Source organism: Pseudophryne corroboree, unplaced genomic scaffold (assembly GCF_028390025.1).
Source record: "Pseudophryne corroboree isolate aPseCor3 unplaced genomic scaffold, aPseCor3.hap2 scaffold_991, whole genome shotgun sequence".
Taxonomy (NCBI): domain Eukaryota; kingdom Metazoa; phylum Chordata; class Amphibia; order Anura; family Myobatrachidae; genus Pseudophryne; species Pseudophryne corroboree.
The window spans coordinates 189,551-194,878 of NW_026970572.1; the positions used below are offsets into that span (position 1 = coordinate 189,551).

Consider the following 5,328-nt stretch of genomic DNA (forward strand, 5'->3'; position numbering starts at 1 on the left):
TTTGTTTCTCCGCCATGTATTCAGGCTTCATGGGTTGCCTACTGATATTGTTTCTGATCGGGGTCCACAATTCATCGCACAATTCTGGAAATGTTTTTGTGCCTCATTGAAGATGAAATTGTCGTTAACATCCGGTTACCACCCACAATCCAACGGGCAAACCGAACGAGTTAACCAATCATTGAAACAATATTTGCGCTTGTATTCAGCCAAACTCCAGAATGATTGGTCCGAGTTTCTTCCGTTGGCTGAATTTGCTTACAATAATTCTTGTCATTCCTCCACTAAAGAGTCTCCATTCTTTTCAGTTTTTGGTTTTCACCCCAGAGCTAATTCTTTTTTTCATCATTCCTCAGTCTCCTCGCTTACCTTAACCTCCCATCTCAGAGCCATTTGGAAAAAGGTGCACCTTGCTCTCAGAAAAGCGGCCTTTCGAGAGAAGAAATTTTCTGACAGGCTCCGACGTCCTTGCACTTTTAAGGTGGGAGATAGGGTGTGGTTGTCGACTCGCAACATCAGGCTTCGACAATCCTCAGCTAGACTGGGACCCAAATTTATTGGGCCATTTCTTATTATTAAAAGAGTCAACCCAGTTGCCTTTCGGTTACGTTTACCAAGATCTCTCCGGATTGGAAATACGTTTCATTGTTCCCTGTTGAAACAATACGTTTCTTCCAGTAGATTTCCTCGGAAGATCTCTCAGGGTAGATCTCCAGTAGATGTACAGGGACAACAGGAGTTCTTGGTAGAGAAGGTTCTCGATTCCAAATTGTCCCGGGATCGGCTGTATTTTCTGGTTCACTGGAAAGGCTATGGTCCGGAGGAAAGGTCTTGGGTCCTGGATAAGGATCTTCATGCCCCGAGGCTCAAGAGGGCATTTTTTCGGGAATTTCCTCAGAAACCTGGCTTTAGGGGTTCCTTGACCCCTCCTCAAGGGGGGGGTACTGTTTGGCGCCGGGGTCCGCTTGATGGTCTGCGCGGCCCGGCGCCTAGCAACTAGAGATGCCGTGCACGTACAGCCGCCGGCTCCCTAGCAACGCTAGACGCCGGGCGCGCTGAGCCGCACGGACCCTAGCAACGGGGACGCCACTGGCGGACCGCATTCCCCGTTGCTAGGCTTTAGGAAATTAAGATATTCACCTGCTCTCTGGCCGTGCAGCAAGGCAGCTGCACGGCATTTATTCTAATCAGCCATTAGCATTAGAGACCTGAGACAAAGAGATCTGAATTATATGAGAGCCGACCAGAGGAAACACAAATTATGCAGTCAAGTGTCCCACATTTGGGGAAATCGCAGATGCAGCACACCCAGAGTGCAATGGGTGAGCCTTGCCCTGGGAGAAGCACCTTCCTGATCATACCTGGCAGGTAAGTAGGAGTTGGGCAAGAGCTGAGGAGGGTCGCTGCTCGGGCACCCCCCTGTCAAGTGAAGGAGATCCAACTGAGGCAGCACAAGAGAACTCTCGAAAGAAGAACAAGGCTAGAGGAAGATCTGAGACACAGAAATCTGGCTTTTACCAGAGCTGACCAGAGGAAAGCACAAACACAGTCCCCCACTACCACAAATAATGCAGTCGAGTTTCCCACATTTGGGGAAATCACAGGGGTCAGCATACCCAGAATGCAATGAATGAACCTCACCCTGGGAGAACAATCTTCATGACCATGGTATCTCCTATGCAAAATAAGTATGATTTGGGATAGGGCTGGGGAGGGCCGCTGCTCAGGCACATCTCTGTCAAGTAAAGGAGATTCAACTGAGGCAGCACAACCTAACCGTGGTTTTTTTTTCATTCTTTATACCGTCATAGTGTCATACTAGTTGTTACGAGTATACTACTATCTCTTTATCAACCAGTGTACAGTGCGGTAGTTCACGGCTGTGGCTACCTCTGTGTCGGCAGTCGGCAGGCAGTCCGTCCATCCATAATTGTATTATAATATATACCACCTAACCGTGGTTTTTTTTTCATTCTTTATACCGTCATAGTCAGTCATACTAGTTGTTACGAGTATACTACTATCTCTTTATCAACCAGTGTACAGTGCGGTAGTTCACGGCTGTGGCTACCTCTGTGTCGGAACTCGGCAGGCAGTCCGTCCATCCATAATTGTATTACAATATATACCACCTAACCGTGGTTTTTTTTTCATTCTTTATACCGTCATAGTCAGTCATACTAGTTGTTACGAGTATACTACTATCTCTTTATCAACCAGTGTACAGTGCGGTAGTTCACGGCTGTGGCTACCTCTGTGTCGGAACTCGGCAGGCAGTCCGTCCATCCATAATTGTATTACAATATATACCACCTAACCGTGGTTTTTTTTTCATTCTTTATACCGTCATAGTCAGTCATACTAGTTGTTACGAGTATACTACTATCTCTTTATCAACCAGTGTACAGTGCGGTAGTTCACGGCTGTGGCTACCTCTGTGTCGGAACTCGGCAGGCAGTCCGTCCATCCATAATTGTATTATTATAATATATACCACCTAACCGTGGTTTTTTTTTCATTCTTTATACCGTCATAGTGTCATACTAGTTGTTACGAGTATACTACTATCTCTTTATCAACCAGTGTACAGTGCGGTAGTTCACGGCTGTGGCTACCTCTGTGTCGGCAGTCGGCAGGCAGTCCGTCCATCCATAATTGTATTATAATATATACCACCTAACCGTGGTTTTTTTTTCATTCTTTATACCGTCATAGTCAGTCATACTAGTTGTTACGAGTATACTACTATCTCTTTATCAACCAGTGTACAGTGCGGTAGTTCACGGCTGTGGCTACCTCTGTGTCGGAACTCGGCAGGCAGTCCGTCCATCCATAATTGTATTACAATATATACCACCTAACCGTGGTTTTTTTTTCATTCTTTATACCGTCATAGTCAGTCATACTAGTTGTTACGAGTATACTACTATTTCTTTATCAACCAGTGTACAGTGCGGTAGTTCACGGCTGTGGCTACCTCTGTGTCGGAACTCGGCAGGCAGTCCGTCCATCCATAATTGTATTATTATAATATATACCACCTAACCGTGGTTTTTTTTTCATTCTTTATACAGTCATAGTGTCATACTAGTTGTTACGAGTATACTACTATCTCTTTATCAACCAGTGTACAGTGCGGTAGTTCACGGCTGTGGCTACCTCTGTGTCGGCAGTCGGCAGGCAGTCCGTCCATCCATAATTGTATTATAATATATACCACCTAACCGTGGTTTTTTTTTCATTCTTTATACCGTCATAGTCAGTCATACTAGTTGTTACGAGTATACTACTATCTCTTTATCAACCAGTGTACAGTGCGGTAGTTCACGGCTGTGGCTACCTCTGTGTCGGAACTCGGCAGGCAGTCCGTCCATCCATAATTGTATTACAATATATACCACCTAACCGTGGTTTTTTTTTCATTCTTTATACCGTCATAGTCAGTCATACTAGTTGTTACGAGTATACTACTATCTCTTTATCAACCAGTGTACAGTGCGGTAGTTCACGGCTGTGGCTACCTCTGTGTCGGCACTCGGCAGGCAGTCCGTCCATCCATAATTGTATTACAATATATACCACCTAACCGTGGTTTTTTTATACCACCTAACCGTGGCAGTCCGTCCATAATTGTATACTAGTATCCAATCCATCCATCTCCATTGTTTACCTGAGGTGCCTTTTAGTTCTGCCTATAAAATATGGAGAACAAAAAAGTTGAGGTTCCAAAATTAGGGAAAGATCAAGATCCACTTCCACCTCGTGCTGAAGCTGCTGCCACTAGTCATGGCCGAGACGATGAAATGCCAGCAACGTCGTCTGCCAAGGCCGATGCCCAATGTCATAGTACAGAGCATGTCAAATCCAAAACACCAAATATCAGAAAAAAAAGGACTCCAAAACCTAAAATAAAATTGTCGGAGGAGAAGCGTAAACTTGCCAATATGCCATTTACCACACGGAGTGGCAAGGAACGGCTGAGGCCCTGGCCTATGTTCATGGCTAGTGGTTCAGCTTCACATGAGGATGGAAGCACTCAGCCTCTCGCTAGAAAACTGAAAAGACTCAAGCTGGCAAAAGCACCGCAAAGAACTGTGCGTTCTTTGAAATCCCAAATCCACAAGGAGAGTCCAATTGTGTCGGTTGCGATGCCTGACCTTCCCAACACTGGACGTGAAGAGCATGCGCCTTCCACCATTTGCACGCCCCCTGCAAGTGCTGGAAGGAGCACCCGCAGTCCAGTTCCTGATAGAGATGAGCGGGTTCGGTTTCTCTGAAACCGAACCCGCACGAACTTCATGTTTTTTTCACGGGTCCGAGCAGACTCGGATCCTCCCGCCTTGCTCGGTTAACCCGAGCGCGCCCGAACGTCATCATGACGCTGTCGGATTCTCGCGAGACTCGGATTCTATATAAGGAGCCGCGCGTCGCCGCCATTTTCACACGTGCATTGAGATTGATAGGGAGAGGACGTGGCTGGCGTCCTCTCCATTAGAAATTAGATTAGAAGAGAGAGAGAGATTGTGCAGAGTCAGACAGAGTTTACCACAGTGACCAGTGCAGTTGTTGTTAGTTAACTTTTATTTATTTTAATATAATATATCCGTTCTCTGCTATATCCGTTCTCTGCCTGAAAAAAAACGATACACAGCAGCAGCCAGTCACACAGTGTGACTCAGTCTGTGTGCACTCAGCTCAGCCCAGTGTGCTGCACATCAATGTATAAAAGGCAAAGCTTATAATAATTGTGGGGGAGACTGGGGAGCACTGCAGGTTGTTATAGCAGGAGCCCCCAGGAGTACATAATATTATATTAATTTAAAATTAAACAGTGCACACTTTTGCTGCAGGAGTGCCACTGCCAGTGTGACTAGTGGTGACCAGTGCCTGACCACCAGTATAGTAGTATATTGTTGTATGTATTGTATACTATCTCTTTATCAACCAGTCTATATTAGCAGCAGACACAGTACAGTGCGGTAGTTCACGGCTGTGGCTACCTCTGTGTCGGCAGTCGGAACTCGGCAGGCAGTCCGTCCATCCATAATTGTATTACAATATATACCACCTAACCGTGGTATTTTTTTTTCTTTCTTTATACCGTCATCATAGTGTCATACTAGTTGTTACGAGTATACTACTATCTCTTTATCAACCAGTGTACAGTGCGGTAGTTCACGGCTGTGGCTACCTCTGTGTCGGCAGTCGGCAGGCAGTCCGTCCATCCATAATTGTATTATTATTATAATATATACCACCTAACCGTGGTTTTTTTTTCATTCTTTATACCGTCGTCATAGTGTCATACTAGTTGTTACGAGTATACTA

General features: G+C 45.5%; 1 non-coding gene and 1 pseudogene across 1 annotated transcript; both read right to left on the reverse strand.

Annotated features, from left to right (window-relative positions):
* Positions 1-1,221: 1,221 nt before the first annotated feature.
* LOC135049685 (U1 spliceosomal RNA) lies at positions 1,222-1,376 on the reverse strand (annotated as a pseudogene).
* A 152-nt stretch (positions 1,377-1,528) lies between these two features.
* Positions 1,529-1,692, reverse strand: LOC135049684 (U1 spliceosomal RNA). The gene has a single exon (XR_010241381.1). It is a non-coding gene; the product is annotated as a U1 spliceosomal RNA (small nuclear RNA).
* Positions 1,693-5,328: the final 3,636 nt, after the last annotated feature.